An 18,405-nucleotide genomic window follows, 5' to 3' on the forward strand; every position below is an offset into this window, starting at 1 on the left:
ATCCAGCCTGCAAGGAGACACTTCAATGCTTAAACATGTCCTCCCAAGGCCTGCCCAGGATGGCTCACCCCACGTTCCCAGTCTCTACCCTGATCAGACCCAGAACTGGTTATCCTCGCTCTTATCCTTTTTAATACCTGCATTCCCACTCCACTGGAAAAATCTATGTTCCCAAATCCTAGGCTGTGCATTCTATCCTCACCATCTGCCTCCTCGCTCCTACAGCTATCACAACACAGCAAGCGGGCCTGCTTTACTACCCTGTCCTTTGTTGCATGTGAGATGCCTTCTTTGCTAAAGCATGGGCTATTAAAAGAAAAGCAAGTGTGTCCTCCCTTAAACCTCACAACTCCACATGGGTCTAATATATTATAGTTCTCACTAATAATCTGATGAACTGAACTACACAGGCTTAGAGACAAAAAGAACCCATTCTCCTTCGTGTGGGAAAGCACTGCGATTTCACATGGTTTAGGGAAGTCTCTTGGCCAGACAAAGTGTTGAGAGCAATTTCGTTTACGTGCATCTAAGCAAGGCTTGTTCCAACCAACCTTCTCATCTACTTCAATAAACCTGATCAAAGCTTTACTTCTGACCATGCTGACTAATGCCACAGGCTCAAGCACTTACGCGTTAGCCGCTCTTGTCACGTAATAAGTTGCTCAGAATGATCATAAACACTTATCATCTTCCATAGTCTGGCATCCTGGAAGTAGTTTGGCTGAAAGTTTATGAGTCAGGATTTTGTTTGATGTCATAGTTAGATGTCACCCAGGGCTCCGGTTATCTAGCTTTCTAGAGGTTCCGCCAAGGCTTCACTCCATAACTGTCAGGTTGGTTCCTCCCCATCTGGGCTTCTGATCTTCAGAGACTGCTTGAGTGGCCACATAGCATAGAGGCTGGCTTTGTCTAGAGTGAGGACTTCAAGAGAGCCAGAGAGGAGCATAAATGTCTTTATGACCTGGCTGCGGAAGATAAAGCATTGCTATTGATCACAGATCACACAGAGCAGCCTTGCTTCAAACAGAGGCTGGCTACACAGGCTGTGAATACTGTGACAGGGCCACAATGGGCCACCCCTGTTTTTTCCTTCCTCTCTCTCTCTCTCTTTCATTAATTTATTTATTGAGATGGGAGTTTCCCTATGCTTCCCAAGCTGGTCTTGATCTCCTAGCAATCCTCTTTGTCTCTGCCTCTGTCTCTGTCTCTGCATCTAAGCTGTGGCAACAGATGTGTACTTGTATATAATGTGTAGCTTTCTATAGAACTACATCATGATGGAGACAAAAGGAGCCAAGCATGGGGATGTATGCCTCCAAACAAACATTTAAAAGAGTCTGAGGCAAAGGATTATTTGAGTTTGGGTGTTTTGAGACCAGCTTTGACAATACAAAGAGATTCCTGTTTCTATAAACTTAGAGAGAGGGGGAGAAGGGGGGGAGGGGGAGAGGGAGAGGGGGAGGGGAGGGGGACAGGGAAAGAGAAAGTATACTATTTTAGTATAGTAAATGGCCTAACCCAAAATAATCAGATTAGGAGGTCTTATGTTATGCTGTGTGTGTGTGTGTGTGTGTGTGTGTGTGTGTGTGTGTACATGTATTTGTGTGCTGTGTATATATGTGTGTGTACGTATGCATGTGTATGTATGTGCATTTCTGTGTATGTGTATATGTATGTATGTGTATGTTCATGTGTTTGTATATGTATACATGTATGTGTTTGTGTACATGTGTATATATGCATGTATATGTGTGTTTGTGTGTATGTTTGGGCATGTGCCTTTTCTTTTGAACCAGGGTTTCACCATTCCTCAAACTCCTGCCCCAGCTTCTCCAGTGTTAGGATTATGTGCATCTGCTCAATGATGCCTTGAAAGATTTCCTTTAAGACCTTCAATTTTGGAAATCCTTAATTCATACCAAAAAGAAGAAGAAATTTCAGATCCATCAGCATCCATCCATTGTGACTTAATCAATAATATAACTTATTTAAAACCATTTCATACTTGGGAGAACAATTCAATGGTAGAGCACCTGTCTAGTATACGCAGTGCCCTGGATCCAATCTCCAGCACTACAATAACACAAAATAAAATAGTCTACTCAAAACAATTCAATGCATTCCTAGGCTAAAAGCCCCAGAGCCTTACACACTATCTCCAGCATCCATGACAAATCCCAACATCTTTGTACAATAATAAATGTCTGATTTTGAGACATCTTCATGCACATACTTAATATAATGTGTGTGTTGTTAATGTGCTCTTATTAATTATGTTTGTGTTTTTGAGACAGTATCACACTGCAGTTTTAGCTGTCCTAGTAATTGCTTTGTAGTACAGGCTAGCCTTGAACTCACAATAATTCTCTTGTCTCAGCTGGGATCACAGGCACACACTCTCAAGTGTAGCTTACATAATCTTTAAAAGTGTTCCATGAGAGCCTGTGCTTAGTTAATATATTTAGTTAGATATAATTTAATTAGATAAATATATTAGTTAATATATTTATCAGTGATTTGGAATGAAGGAATAAAAATAATATTTATCAACCTATAAAAGACTCAAAGCTTGGAGGAAGTATTAATATACTAGATTATCTCACCATGTCTTAGGGATTTCTGGGATAGAATAAATCAAATCAAACATGGAATGGCTTACTGTCATGCTCAGTGATTGGACCAGGAAACCTGGCTGGAGGGACTTGGGAATGAAGGAAAGACTGGTGTGCATACAGAAAAGCTGGGGTTGGGGTGGGGGTGGGGGCTGTACCTGCTCTGGTGGAGGGCACCTCCTACTATGCAGCCTGCAAACTAAGCAGCTATTATGTTTAGTAGAAGGAGGTGGGTTAGCTTAGTAGGAGGACTCTGTAGGCACCCTTCTTAGGCTGTAAACATCTGGGAGGAAGAAGCTGAGGTCCACATTTTCTACACACACAGTTACCATCTGCATGGACCAACAGTTAACACATATAGACCAGAAGGCTTTGCCATTCCCGTGGACCTGGGACATGGAGTTCCTGACATGGCTGTGTTCATGTCAGCAACACAATGCACCTAGGACTTCCCCTGCTCCCTAGAGCTTATACTCAGAGACACTTTATTTGTCTGTTTGTTTGTTTTTTTAAACAAAATCTCAATCGTTCGATTTTACCAATGAAGACTAGAGAGCCAGATGCTTGGGTGAAAATCTGCTAGCTCAGACAGGCAGAGAAAGTACCCAGTTGACCTTCCTCCTCAGCTGACATCCCAGAAGCAATCCTCTTCTCTCACAACTTCTCAAAAATCAAATCAAAACAGAACAAAACCCCTCCTTCCAACTCAATGTCCCACCCTCTACTTCCTGTGTATCTCTATCAGTCCTGACTCCCTCTTTCTTTTAATTTCTCTTTTGAGTTGCTAATGACCCATTCTGACTTTTCCTCCAGATCTACCCCAGGGCAAGACAAGCTGGGCAAGAGGATCTTCAGGAAATGGAAAAGGAAATGGAGAGGAATGAAGTCCTTCTCAGTTAAAAAAAAAAAAAAGATATGACAACTAGGTGTGGTGGAGGAGAAAACTCATTGTAGATAAAAGGGAGAGCAGAGTCAGAGGTAGAGAAGTCTGGGAAGTCCAAACTGGACATGACCAGGCTGAGCTGGACCGTACGGGAGAGTAGGAGGGAAAGGAGATAGGAGAGAGGGGAACCAGGTGCAGCAGCCCAGAGGGCAAAGGCATAAAAGGGGTAGGTAACCAAAATGGCTGAAAAGAAGAGCCTGTGGGGAATGGGTAACCCAATGCCTGGGCTGGAGAGTTTAGGAGTAGAGGGCAGGTATGCCAGCCATACCAAGTAACAGGTATGCTGGGACTGAGGAATGCTGGGAGAACCAGGTAGCCAGGTCCATTTTGATATGTTAAAGGATGGAGGTTGGAGCCAGGCCTTTTTATGTTCTAAACATACACTGCACTACTGACCTCATCCTCAGAAACTCCAATCTTACCGAAATATGTTTTGAGACTGATCTTTCTGGATCATATGCTTGATCTGTACTAGGTCAGCTAGATCTTGCTATGTAGACCGAAATGGCCCTTTAACTCAAAATTCTCCTGCCTCAGCCTCCCTAGTACTTAGATGACAAAGTTATTTCTCTCAAGTATTTTGATGAAAGGAATGCAAATGAACTGTTATAGAAAACTGGCATGAAGAGTGAGCTGTTGCTGTGAGAAAACCTGGCTAGGTGGCTTTTAAGCCTTTGCAATGTTTTTTTCAGGAGGAATGTGGAAGAGTTTGCAGGTGTGGGCAAGAAGTGCCTCCGAATGCTGTAACTACACATCAATGGGCAACTCAGTGGGAGCTAAAAATTCAGAACATCACTAGAAATGTGGACAGCAACTGACTCCCAAATGTTGTTCTTTGACCTTCACATGTATGCTATGAGGTGTGCATGTGCACATGTGTATACATACAAACATATACTCTCTAATAAAATTATATCATATCATATCATTCATATCATATTATATCATATCATACAAAGAATTGAAGGGCCAGAGAGATGGATTGGCTTTAAGAGTAGTTTCTCCAAAGGACCTGGTTTCAGTTTCTAGTACCCACACTAGGTATTCCACAACTGCTTATAACTAGTTCTAAGGGATACAAAACCCCCTTCTGGTTACCATGGGCACCTACATGCATGTGGTCCACATTAACTAATGCAAGCAGATAAACATACACAAAATTAAGAATAAATATATTTTTAAGAAAAGCAAAAAATGGGCTGGTGAGATGGCTCAGTTGGTAAGAGTACCCGACTGCTCTTCCGAAGGTCCAGAGTTCAAATCCCAGCAACCACATGGTGGCTCACAACCATCTGTAACGAGATCTGACACCCTCTTCTGGAGTGTCTGAAGACAGCTACAGTGTACTTTACATATAATAAATAAATAAATCTTAAAAAAAAAAAAAAAAAAAAGAAAAGCAAAAAATGAAAAGCACTCGAGAGGCAGAGGCAGAGGCAGGCGGATTTCTGAGTTCGAGGCCAGCCTGGTGTACAAAGTGAGCTCCAGGACAGCCAGGGCTATACAGAGAAACCCTGTTTCAAAAAAGAAAAAAAAGAAAAAGAAAGAAAAGCTTTGGGTCAAAGACAAGGTTTGGTGGATTAAGGCATGTGCCATGATGCAAGCCTAAAGGCCCAGGTTTAATCCTCAGAACCCACATAAAGGTAGATGAAGAGAACAGGCTCTGTCAAGTTGTCCTCTGGGTTCCACACTATGTGTTCTGTAGCACCATCAGGCACACACATGGAATAATAATAAAACATAGACAAGAGACCGAGGTCATGAAGTTTCATATGAGGAGAAAGACTTTTGGAACTTCAAGTAGAGGCCACTTGTATAATATTCTAGGAGATAATTTGTCTCTGAACATTTTGAAATGAGGCTTCATTAATTACTTTGGCAGAGTAATTTCAAGGCAGCATAGCAGTCAGACTATTGAATAGTTTTTGTTGGCTGCTTTTAGCCAGAGTTACAGTGAGAACTCGGAGCAGAAAGTAGAACAAAAAGATTTGAAAAGGGGATGTTAAGAGCCCTGACTGCTCTTCCAGAGGTCCTGAATTCAATTCCCAGCAACCACATAGTGGCTCACAACCATCTGTAATAGGATCTGATGCCTTCTTCTGGTGTGTGTGAAGACAGCTACAGTGTACTCATATATATATATATATGAAATAAATACATAAATCAAAAAAAAAAAAGATTTGAAGACTGTGCAGTTTGGCCATGGAAGGTGAGTTTAAAGTCATAGACAACCAGTGTAGACACAGCTGTTACAGTGTGACAGAAATTAGTGCTGCTAAAAAGCTGTGAACTTTGCCCTGAGACAATAGAAAATGGTTTTGACACGACCACACCCCAGGGTGTGTAAAACTAAACACTCACTTAGAAGACATTCCTTTAAAAGAGTCTCCCGGGCATGCAGGTGGAAAGGGCCATATTGGAAGTATTTTCCTAGGTTCAGGTATCTAACTTAGCAGCCTCTCTGGTTGTAGTTCAAGGAGGCCCAGCTAGTACTTGAGTTATCGGCAAAACTTGGTGTTTACCCCTTATGTTGGTTTTAAGAGATTACAGAAATTAAAGGATTATGAAAAATTCAAACTGGACTTTTATCAGGCTAAGAACATCTGAGATATGCAAATTAAAACGCTTTGAAGCCTGGCATGGTGGCACACATCTTTCATCTTAGCACTTGAGGAGGCAAAGGCTAGCAGATCTTCATGAGTTTCAAGCTAGCCTGGTCTACATAGTGAGTTCTGAGATAGCCAAGACTATATAGAGGGACGTTGTCTCAAAATAAGAACAACCCCCCCCCCCCAGCAATCTTACATTGAGATTTCCTATTACCCCAGTCATAACGGCCAAGATAATAAAACAAAGTACAGCTCATGTTGGTGAGGATGTGGGGAGGGTGGGGTTGCTAAGCCTGGTGACACACATTGCATTGCGCCACCACCTGTCAGCTGCCAAATGTGGCACTCTAGGGTTTAATGCTTGCTCTGTCAGGCTTTGATCTTACTGTGGTCCAGTCTCTCATGATTCTCCAGTTCCTGTTTTGGAACTGGGATGGTCATTCTCTACTATTGAATGTTGGAACTATATAATTTTCTTTGTGAACTTACAGAGATTCAAAGGACATTTTGTTTGTTTGGTTTTGGTATTTTTGTTTACTTGCTTTTTGCTTTTTTTAAAAGATAACATGATTTAACCACATGAACAGTCTTTTTTTTTAAAGATTTATTTATTATACATAAATACACTGTAGCTTACTTCAGACACTCCAGAAAAGAGCATCAGATCTCATTACAGATGGTTGTGAGCCACCATGTGGTTGCTGGGATTTGAACTCAGGACCTTCAGAAGAGCAGTCAGTGCTCTTAACCACTAAGCCATCTCTCCAGCCCCTGCTTTTTGCTTTTGATTCTCAAAAGAAACTTTGAACTTTAGACTTTTTTGTTTAATGATCGATTTCTTTTTATTTTATATATATTGGTGTTTTGCCTGCGTGTACATCTGTGTAAGGGAGTCAGATCCCCTGGAACTGGAGTTACAGATGGTTGTGAGCTGTCATGTGGTTGCTGGGAATTGAACCTAGGTCCTTTGGAAGAGCGGTCAGTACTCTTAACCACTGAACCACCTCTCCAGCCCCAAACTTTAGACTTTTTAATATGCATTTTATATATGTGTATATGCAGCAAAGGTTGGGTTCATGCATGCTGCAGTATATATGTCATGGTGTCTGTATATAGATCAGATGACAATTTGTAAGAGTTTATTCTCTCCTTCTACCGTGTAGGTCCCTGGGGTCAAAGTCAGGCCATCAGGCTTGGTAGAACATCTTTTACCTACCGAACCATCTCATTATTTCTCAGCTGAGGACTGAATAAAGTCAGGACTGGTAAAAGCTTTAGAAAAGTTTAAATCAGATTAAACACATATGCATTATGTGATGACCATAACGCTTTGAGGGTCAGGGCACAATATTATGCTTTGAAATTGAAATAGATATCTCTCTCTCTCTCTCTCTCTCTCTCTTTTTCGAGACAGGGTTTCTCTGTATAGCCCTGGCTGTCCTGGAACTCACTTTGTAGACCAGGCTGGCCTCGAACACAGAAATCTACCTGCCTCTGCCTCCCAAGTGCTGGGATTAAAGGCGTGTGCCACCACACCCGGCGAGATAGATGTTTCTTACAAATTTCTTTTTGAACACTATTCCCCAGCTTGTGGCCCAACTTTGGGAGACTGTAGAACATTTAGAAAGTGAGTCTAAGCTGCCAGAAGTATGCCGCTAGGACAAAAATCATCTGACCAAGTAGACAGAGTTGTTATTAGGTAAACAGAAACACAAACTCAGTATTCCTCGGGAATCTTGTAAGGGGTTTTGCTTTGTTTTGTTTACCAGGAAAACCACTGCTTACCTTATCTGTCCCAATAATCAACTACTTCATGAAAGGACATCTAGTTCCAAACAGCCTGGATCAGCTCAAAGACCCCCACCCCCTGCTGACCATCACGTAATGTCTGTTTGCTTTCCCACCAAGCTGATGTCCTCTACTCTCAGAGGCAGCGCCCAGTTTGTTCCCACAGTAAACTTTCCTTCCCCCGTGGAGTAGTCTAGTTTGGTGGGTTAACTGCACTCTCATTTCCACATGGTAGAGAAGGCAGGCAGAGATCATGTTTATGGTGGGAGTGTCCCATCACAGTGGACCAAAGAGCAGAGAGCAAGGGTGAATCTAGAGGCGCTCATAACCTTAAATGCCAGTGCACTAGTGCTGCCTGCCAGTCAGGTCCTGCCTCCTGAAGGTTCCATGGATTCCCACATTCCACAGTTCCACCAGCCAGGGAACAAACATTCAGAACACGGGTCTAAGAATGACATTTCAGATTCAAGCCATAACAAAGAACACTAATCCCATGACTGCATAACATTTGATGCTATGAATAACCTACTTTAAAAAAAATCTTCTGTGGAATATGTCATTTTAAAAAAGAGAGACATACCCTATAGGTGGAACAACATTATGAACTAACCAGTACCCCGGAGCTCTTGACTCTAGCTGCATATGTATCAAAAGATGGCCTAGTTGGCCATCACTGGAAAGAGAGGCCCATTGGACTTGCAAACTTTATATGCACCAGTACAGGGGAACGCCAGGCCCAAAAAGTGGGAGTGGGTGGGTAGGGGAGTTGGGGGGAGGGTATGGGGGACTTTTGGGATAGCATTGGAAATGTAAATGAGGAAAATACCTAATTAAAAAAAAGAGAGACACTACTAGGGTAAATATAGCGACAGCCGCTCCTCACACCTCAGCATTTTGCTCCTCATAGGCAGCACGAGTTAATCATGGCATTCCTTCCCCCAGCAAGGAGGTAGGCCTGATTCCATGTCAACACAGTACACTTGTACCTCGCTATCTGGAAAGTTCCAAAGCGCACTGTGTCAGCATCACCAGGGAGTCTGAGAGCAAGGCCAAACCTCAGGCCCCACCCTGAACCGCTTTAATCACATGGATATCAGCTCGCAGGTGACTCATCTCTGCAAAAGAGTACAACAAGTGCCACTTAGGCAGCCCCTACCTAAGAGTCATTCTGTGAGATGAAATGGATGCCCTCCCTATTCAGAGGTTCAGGACAAACGATTATCGGTGCATCACGTGAGGACCCAGGCTGCTTTGATTTGCAGACAAAATCAATGCCAGAGGTGTTCTTGACGTCCAGCGTTGTAGAATCAGGAGCAGACACACTGAAAGGGTGAGATGAGAAAGACTAACAGCCGCGGAGAATGAAGGTTGATTGAGACAGAAAACAAAACAAAACGAAAATATCCTTTCGCAAATAGTGTCCCAGGCAGCATAGCGTCTGTTCTGGAATATGTACTAGTTAGTGTTCTACAAGATTCTATTCCAGACTGGTTTGAGAAACACTCTGTGCTGTTTCTCTTCTTAGTAACCGAGTTAACATACGAGAAACTATAGTTTCTGAATATTCACTAAAGAAACCAGTTTCTTGCCTGGTGGTGTTAGCACACACCTTTAATCACAGTACTCAGGAGGCAGAAGCAGGTGATCTCTGTGAGTTCAAGGCTAGCCTGGTCTACAGAGTGAGTTACAGGACAGCCAAGGCTACACAGTGAAACCCTGCCTCAAAAAACAAAACAAAACAAATTGCAAAAAGTAAAAATAAGTTGGATGAGAAAAAAATTTAAGTACACTATATCACTCTTATGTATCCAAACATTTGCTAATCTAAAAGCAGATATAATATTTTAGGATTGGACCCATGTGTAAAGTACACCTTCTAAGAAAAGTTAAATATGAAAAGACATACTTTCATTGTTATTTCATTTAAATCAATAGCTACATTATACCAGTTAAATAAATAATTCAACTTGCTTCAAAAAAACAGAATCATCTAGAACCTACAAAAATTTCCAACTCAGCACATTTGGAGACCTGATATTTATTTTTTTGTTGTTGCAATTTTTAAAAGTTAAAATATGATTACAGTTCTCTTTCCCTTTCCTCCCTCCAATGTCTCCCATATCTCTTCTCTCTCTTTCCCAAATTCATGGCCTCTTTTTCTCTCATTATTGTGGTTACATGTATGTGCATGAGTATATAAATCCAACCCACTGAGCCCCTTCAGTGATGCTCCTGTTTCTATGAGTTCAGGGCTGATGGCTTGCCATATAAACAATTAGGGGCTCCTCCAGAGGAGACTGACGCTCCTTCTCAGCTTTGCAGAGAAACTGCACAAAGAATGAGCTCTTCTAGAATAAGCATAACTGGAGAGTCAGAAACCTGGGCTGTGCACTCACAGTGGATTTCAGGCGAATGCATGTCCATGGGGGCACTAAGAGCTGTGGCCCTTTCGTGAGTAAAGGACTCTATCCATGAAGCTAGGAAGCGAATTACAAGAAAACAAACCAACAAAAGTACAGCCAGAAACTACTGAAAGTAAAGCAGAAGTCAATGAAACAAATCAAACCAAATACTAATTCACTGACAGAAATACAAAATAAATAAATAAATGTTTGTGAAAACCATGAACAGGGACTAGAGGTATAGCTCAGGCTGTAGCAGTGCCCACCCTGCATTGCACAATGCCCTGGGCTCAATCTCCAGCTCTTCATAAAGCTGGATACTGTGACACATACCTGTGCCAGCACTGAAGGGTTGAACCTAAAAGAGCAGATGTTCAAGGTCATCCTTAGCCACATAGTAAATCTGAGGACAGTCTGGAGATATATGAGACCCTATCTCTCTGTCTCTGTCTCTGTCTCTGTCTCTGTCTCTCTCTCTCTCACACACACACACACACACACACACACACACACACACACACACACACGAAAATAAAAGAAAGCCACTTTGGATGACACAGCAAATTCAACCTTGACCGCCCAGGACACGCCCTCCCTCTGATTAGCTGACTTTGTGCCAGCAAGGGCTGTGCATGTTACCTGGGGAAAACAAAACAGCAGCGATCTCGTCCAGCGCTTGTCCCCACACACTACAATATCAATGTGTCTGGCTAGATGTGCCCACGGTTGCAATAGTGGCATTACAATTATGGGGTAGCCAAGTGCTTTGGAGGGATTTCATGCATGGTACTTTAAATGTGGCCGAACATCCATGACTGAGGAGATCCTAGGCCCTGGGTGGATGGGTGAGAGACACTTACTGTTGCTCTGATAAGGAGACAAGCAGTTAACTGCTCTCTAAATATCCATAGGTGGATTTCAACTTTGGTAAGAGAAACTCCTTTTTTTAGTGGCTAGAGGATGATGCAGAAACTTGTAATTTGGCAAAGAGTTGGTTGTAAGTAACTGTGAATGTTCAGTTGTAGCAGAATCATCTGTATTAACATCCCCACATCTGGAACTTGGGAAACCTCATAGAAGAGAGGTCCAGAAAAGATGTAAGAGCTAGGAGAGTAGAGCTGTGAAATGCTGACTTCTAAACATGGCTTGGTTATTGTTCGTGTTAACTCACAGCAGCTGTGGATACCTACATACGACCTGCACAGGATCAAGCCAGGCAAAATCCCAGCATGGACAGATGAGGGGCTCCAAGGTGTACAAGCTGTTGGCAGTTGGTCACTGCTGAGAGGGCAAGTCACTCTCCTTTGTAGATGTGGCCACTGGTAGGCTGCCCGTGCCCCATTGGCTGGCCCTACGCCCTTGAACAGTATGAGCAGTGCTAGCTGTACTCAGGGTTATTAACAACAATAACAACGACATGAAGTTGGGAGGGAGACATGGAAGGGGCATCAAGGTAGTGATGGATGGGTATGATCAAAATACACTGTATATAAATCTGTTCAATTTCAAAGAATAAATAAAAATATTATTAAAAAGAAAGGTAAATCATACTTTAATAATGTTTTGTATAAAGTTAAGTAAAATCTGTAAAGAATAAAATAAACATAGATCAGAAATAAGAAAGAAAACTGTGACCAAAGAATAAAAGGGAAAATGACATGTAATAAGAAAGAAAACAAAATACAGAACTTTGAACAGATTTTTTTTTCAGAAAAAAAATTATGGGTACAACTTTATAACTGTAATTTTTGGAAGTTAGATGCTGAAAAAGAAGCTGGATTTTGTTGTGTGTGTTTAAAACAATGCTGCCCTCGCTGGTCTGAACCTGTGGTTTTAGGGTCTTTCAGCTGCTGGGATGAAGGAATCCCCTTCTACGGCAGCTTGGGGACAATATGGCCTAAGGAAAACACACACACATCCAATAGCCAAGCAGCTTTGAACTCACTCTAACAGTGATTCCCTAGCACACCAGAACGCTCCACACAGATGCTGTCACGAGAAAGGGTACGGAGTTGGCTAAGAGGTGAGCACTGGCCAGGAGTGGAGGGCATGGGTTCTGCTGGTGGTTTGAGGGTGGGTGGGAGGGGGGATAGGGGCATGGGGGAATGAGGAGTTGTGGCAGTTTTAATATGGTTGTTGGAGTAGGTGTGGCCTTGTTGGAGTAGTTTGTGTCACTGTTGGGGTGGGCTTTGAGACCCTCCTCCTAGCTGGCTGGAAGACAGTCTTCTCCTAGCTACCTACAGATGACGATTCAGAGCTCTCAGCCCCTCCTGCACCATGCCTGCCTGGACACTGTCATGCTCCCATCTTGATGATAATGGACTGAACCTCTGAACCTGTAAGCCAGCCCCAATTAAATGTTGTCCTTATAAGAGTTGCCTTTGTTGTGGTGTCTGTTCACCGCAGTAAAACCCTAAGACAGGAGTGCCCTGGATTTCCATGGTTTACCTCCTCTAGCTGATTGCCTTTCCAATAAGGATATTCTCTTGTAGAACTGGGACTATGTCCCTAGCTTCTTATGGGCAGAAAAATTGTTCCAGGGCTCTTGTGAGACTAGCCAGCAGTGGGGAAACAGTAGCGCACAGACTGGTTGCTTGAGCATGGGCCCCAGAGGCCCTTACCACTCCTTACTGCTCATTCCCACCAGCTTCTCATACCAAAATCAAGTGAAGAATAATTAGATTAAAACCAGAGCCCCTCAGACCTTACTAAAGAAGTTTCTTTGTGGGCTGGAGAGATGGCTCAGCGGTTAAGAGCACTGACTGCTCTTCCAGAGGTCCGGAGTTCAATTCCCAGTAACTACATGGTGGCTCACAGCCATCTGTAATGGGATCTGATGCCCTCTTCTGGTATGTCTGAAGGCAGCTATAGTAAACTCATATGTAAAAAATAAGCAAATCTATTTAAAAATGTATTTAAAGGAGTTTCTTTGTGTAATGGACCATCATTAACATAGAAATTCACAACCGGTCAATGTGCAGAGATTGTCTGTCGAGTGTTCAGATCCCATGATACATCTGTGTCACCCCCTTCCCAAAGGCTCAGGGACCATCCTGGAAGAATAGCCAGAAGGCGTGTGACAGACAGAGGTCAGAGAGGACTAGAGCAGTGTCTTCCGGGTGTGGCTGAGTTGCTGCATTCTGCGTTCACAAACCCAGAGCAGCTGTTCTTACCCACACAAGATCATGCAGGGCAGTCAATATTCTAGCACGGAAAGGGAGGGGGCTCTCGAACCACACTTCCAAATAAGGAACTGTGGGGAGCTGATGGGCTCAAGGGGAGGGAGAGTCAGTGTTCGTTGTCGGTGTGGACCTTAGTAGGTCAACCACACTCTACTACTAGGATGTCTCCACACTCAGCTCAGGTTGAACACAAGGGGTTACATTAAGGGTTTTTTTTTTTTTTTTCCAACAGGACATGAATTTGGAGGGGTGTAAGGAGGTGGGGTGGATCTTAGCAGAGTTTGGAGAGGTGGGGGTGACGATTATCAAAATACATTGTATGAACATCTCAAAGAATAAGAATATTAGCCGGAGGACTGGCGAGATGGCTCAGTAAGTAAGAGCACTGACTGTTCCTCTGAAGGTCCTGAGTTCAAATCCCAGCAACCACATGGTGGCTCACAACCATCCGTAATAAGATCAGATGCCCTCTTCTGGTGTGTCTGAAGACAGCAACAATGTACTTATTTATAATAATAAATAAATCTTTGGGCCAGAGTGAGCGGGGCCGACCAGAGCGAGCAGAGATACTAAATTACCAACAACCACATGAAGGCTCACAACCACAACCATCTGTACAGCTACAGTGTACTCATATACATAAAATAAATAAATCTTAAAAAAAAAAAAAAGAATATTAGCCGGGCATGGTGATGCATGCCTTTAATCCCAGCACTCGGGAGGCAGAAGCAGGCAGATTTCTGAGTTCGAGGCCAGCCTAGTCTACAAAGTGAGTTCCAGGACAGCCAGGGCTATACAGAAAAACCCTGTCTTGAAAAACCGAAAAAAAAAAAAAAAAAAGACTATTAAAAGGCGGGCTGGAGAGATGGTTCAGTGGTTAAGAGCACTGACTGCTCTTCCAGAATCCTGAATTCAATTCCCAACAACCACATGGCTCACAACCATCCGTAATGGTATCTGATGCCCTCTGAAGACAGCTATAGTATATTTATATGCATAAAATAAATAAATCCTTATTTTAAAAAAAAAGACTATTAAAAAGCAAAATGAGGGCCCCAGGGCATGCTCTGGCCCTGGGGCACATCAAGGACAGGAAGTGACCACTCCACAGACAGACTCTGACTCACTGGTTATATGGGGCACTGACCACACCCTTGCCTTGCCAGAGACCATAGTGTGGGTGAGACCAGGGCTCCTCTGGGGATGATCAATGCCATAATGGAGTGGAGGCAGAGGAGATTGGAGAAGCAGGGGTGGATACAGCTGAGGCTGGATCAGAAAGTGCCAGGCAAAGGGAGCTGCTCCAAAGCCCTGAACTCGAGCTCTGCTCAGGCATCATCATTGAGTGGTCCCCATTTCCACGCTGTCACGCACTGCGGAAATCTCACACAGCCTTGCTTAGTCATGGTCAGGCCAGCCAAGTCCAGTAAACCAAGTAGGCGACACATCATTGCCACACTGTCTTGCTTCCTGGATGGGGCTGGGATTGGCCAGCCAAGTTGCAGGCTCTGGCCTCAGGCCACTCAGCCAGTCAAGCAGGGTGAGTCATTCTTTAGAAGTCACTGTCCTCTTCTGATGGAGGTGAACTGTTTCTTTCTCCTCCTAGAGGTTGTGAATATTCTGGAAAAGGCAATGGGGAGGAGCAAAGAGCGTTTCTTTAAAAATAGAAGTGTTGCTGGGCACAGTGGTGAGCTATGAGTTTGAGGATAGCCTAGACTACATAGCTAGTTCAAGGTCAACCTAGGCTGTCTTAAAAAAAAATAAAAACAAAACAACAAAAAATAAAAACAAATCAAAATAAAAAACCAACCAAACCAACAGAAAATGTCAAAACTTGAACACACCCAGGGGAGTGTGTTGTCGCATCACATAGCTGAAGAGGTTCATACCTTGAATTCCACTCTCGTGGGTCAGCCCTCCTTACCCCTTGTGAACAAAAGTATGTTCATCTCCCTGCTAACTTCTTATTTCCTTTCTTTCTTTCTTTCTTTCTTTCTTTCTTTCTTTCTTTCTTTCTTTCTTTCTTTCTTCCTTCCTTCCTTCCTTCCTTCCTTCCTTCCTTCCTTCCTTCCTTTCTTTCTTCCTTCCTTTCTTTCTTTCTTTCTTTTCTGTTTTTTGTTTTTTTGAGACAGGGTTTCTCTGTGTAGTCCTGGCTGTCCTGGAACTCACTCTGTAGACCAGGCTGGCCTCGAACTCAGAAATCTGCCTGCCTCTGCCTCCCAAGTGCTGGGATTAAAGTCATGCACCACCACTGCCCGGCCCTGCTAACTTCTTTGTTTCCAGTCCCCTGCCTCCACCTCTACAGTCCCCTACTGCCCACCTATACTCACATGAGGCCCTGTTTAATCATCTAAGGCTCTCCCTGAGTTCTAAGTGATACAGACGCTGCACCCATCTCTGAATTTTGTGTACAGGTTGTTTGGAAGTTCCGAGAAGTGGGACAGTGAGGCAGAAGAATGGCCTCTTAAAGTGTGGGTTACCACCGTGGGACACAAGCTTGGGTCCTGTTGGGTCTCTCTGAGTGGTCCTGTGGATGGTGATTCAGCCTGGTCTGATAAAGGTAACGGATGCCTGGCACTTGGTTGAGAGGTGTCCTTGGGTTCCAAAACAACCAGTACGTCCAGGCTACCACTGTAACCGGGCTTGAGGGATGTTGATGTGTGGGAGAAAATTCTGAGGCTTTGGAGTGGGCATATGTCAGGTGTATCAGTGGTGTCAGACCAGTGTATTTCTTGTTCCATCCACCGTCAAGATTTCTTCATGGTTATAAAGCCAAGCAACCACATCTGTTTTCCAGACAGGTAGAAAATCGTAACATATTCTCTCTCTCTCTCCCTCTTCCTTCCTCTCTCTCTCCCTCTCCCTTCGTCTCTCTCTCTCCCTTCCCCTCTCTCTCTATCCTTCTCTTTCCCTCTCTCTTTCTCTATCTTTCTCTCTCCCTCTCTCTCTCTCCCCAACCCCCTTTGTGTGTGTATGTGCACATGTATGTGCATATATACAGAGGCCAGAAGAGGGCATCCAGAGACCTGACCTAGCACTCCCATTCTAGTTTCCTCTTTTTGTTGCTGTGATAAAACATCCTCACCAAAATCCATGGAGGAGCTCTGCTTACTGCCTCCATCCCTAGCTTCAGCCCAGCGAGCGTTCTTATTCAGTCCGGTATCCACTGCCTAGAGATGATACATGCCCACGGTGTGCCTGCCTCCCACATCAATGAGCAATCAAGAAAAAGGCCCACAGACATGCCCGAAGTCCTTTGGTTAAGATTCCCTCAGAGGGGCTGGGGAGATGGCTTAGTGGTTAAGAGCACTTGGTGTTCTTACAGAGGACCTGGATTCCCAGCATGCACGTGGGCTTCACAAGCATCCTCAGCTCCAGTGCTGACCTCGGACACCAACCATGCACGGGATGCACAGCATATTTGCAGCCAAAATACACATAAAAGAAAATGCATACATCTAATTTAAAAAAAAAAAAAAAGAGTTCCCCAGATAAGTCTGCACTGTGTCAGATTGACAGCTGGCGCTAACCAGGAGGCAACCTTATTCCTTTAAGGTAGGGTCTCTCACTGAACCTGACCTGTAGCCAGCAAGCCAACCATCCTCTTATCTCTGTCCTCCCCAGAACTGCAGTTACAGGCTCACACACACGGTGCCTGACTTTATGTGGGATCTGGGTTTCGAACCTACGTCCTCATGCTTAAGCAGCAAGTGCCTCACTCACTGATCCATCTCTGCAGCCCCTAATGCTTCCTTTTTACACAGTATTTCCACCAGTGACTTCCACCTACCTTCTATTGGCCAGATGTAATTCTGAGAAACAGTTTTTATTTATTCATTTATTTTCAACATCCAAAGCTTTTTTTATTAACAGTAAGATCCAGGGTTAGTTTTTGTAGTCTCCGCTGGCCCTTCAGCCTCTGGCGCGCTCAAACTTCCAGCCCTTGGAACGGACATAGGGCCTTCAGCTTGGGAACCTGCAGAATCCGCACATCATCTCTGACCGTCCCCACCCCCACAATAGTCTTGTTCTCCCGGCCAGGAAGCTTCATCTTTCGGATCATGCGGGACAGGGACAGAGGTGGCCGGTTGGTTCGGCTCATGAACGACCTCTTCAGCACAACCTGATTGAAGGTGGAGCTGGTCCGTCTGGCCAGAAACCTGTACAGCTTCACAAGCAGCCGCAGGTAGATGTCCTGGCTCTTGGGCTCCTTGCGCCGAACCTTTTGGTCCTTGTTGTGGCAAATGTCAACACCCATGATGGCGCCTCCTGCTCGGCCAGATCCAGAAAGACCGAGAAACAGTTTTTATGTTGGTGGCCTGATTCAGGCCATCTAGTGGTTGAGTTATTTACCTAGTCAAGATTTTATCATTCTGTTGCTACAAAACAAGTGTAAGGCAGCAGCCTCCAACCATCTGGGGCAGGATGGAGGGCTCTGCCTCCTGCCTTGCAGGCCACAAGGCAGTCCTTTTGGAAGAATAGGAACATCCCATCTTCTAAAACATTGCTCTCAATACCAAAGAGAGCTAGAAGGAGAAGACACCACCCAGAGTGGAGCCAGAGGTCCTGGGGATATTCCTGTCACTCAGAGGAGAAGCATTGGGGGAGGTAGAGAACAGCAGGACCCCTTGTTTCCTGGGTGTCTGTGCCATTCACTCAACAGATCCTGATCTTGGCTCAGGAAGCTTCTGCTATCATTTCCCCACACCCATCCCCACCCCCGAGACAAGGCTTCACTGTGTAGCCCTGGATGTCCTGGTACTCTCACTGTAGAGCAGACTGACCTCAAACTCAGAGACTCACAGAGATCTGCCTGCCTCTGCCTCCCGAGCACTGGGATCAAAGGTGTGCACCACCACTGCCCAGGTT

General features: G+C 44.1%; 1 long non-coding RNA gene and 1 pseudogene across 7 annotated transcripts in view; one reads left to right on the forward strand and one right to left on the reverse strand.

The window, feature by feature from the left end:
- Gm14051 overlaps window positions 1–18,405 on the forward strand; it is an 85,008-nt gene that overhangs the window by 62,259 nt on the left and 4,344 nt on the right. For 2 of the 6 annotated variants that reach the window (XR_001783475.1, XR_001783480.1), the window contains exon 3: window positions 4,248–4,460. The exons of 3 other annotated variants lie outside the window; for them this stretch is intronic. This is a non-coding gene — a long non-coding RNA (predicted gene 14051). Of the gene's footprint in view, window positions 1–3,425; window positions 3,485–4,247; window positions 4,461–18,405 lie in introns of those variants that run through there. One more of the 6 variants, XR_001783477.1, reaches the window with a different exon arrangement.
- Window positions 17,450–17,826, reverse strand: Gm29720 (annotated as a pseudogene). Its single transcript, XR_004691329.1, has one exon. The product of XR_004691329.1 is annotated as a predicted gene, 29720 (transcript).

This window comes from Mus musculus, chromosome 2 (assembly GCF_000001635.26).
Source record: "Mus musculus strain C57BL/6J chromosome 2, GRCm38.p6 C57BL/6J".
Lineage (NCBI taxonomy): Eukaryota > Metazoa > Chordata > Mammalia > Rodentia > Muridae > Mus > Mus musculus.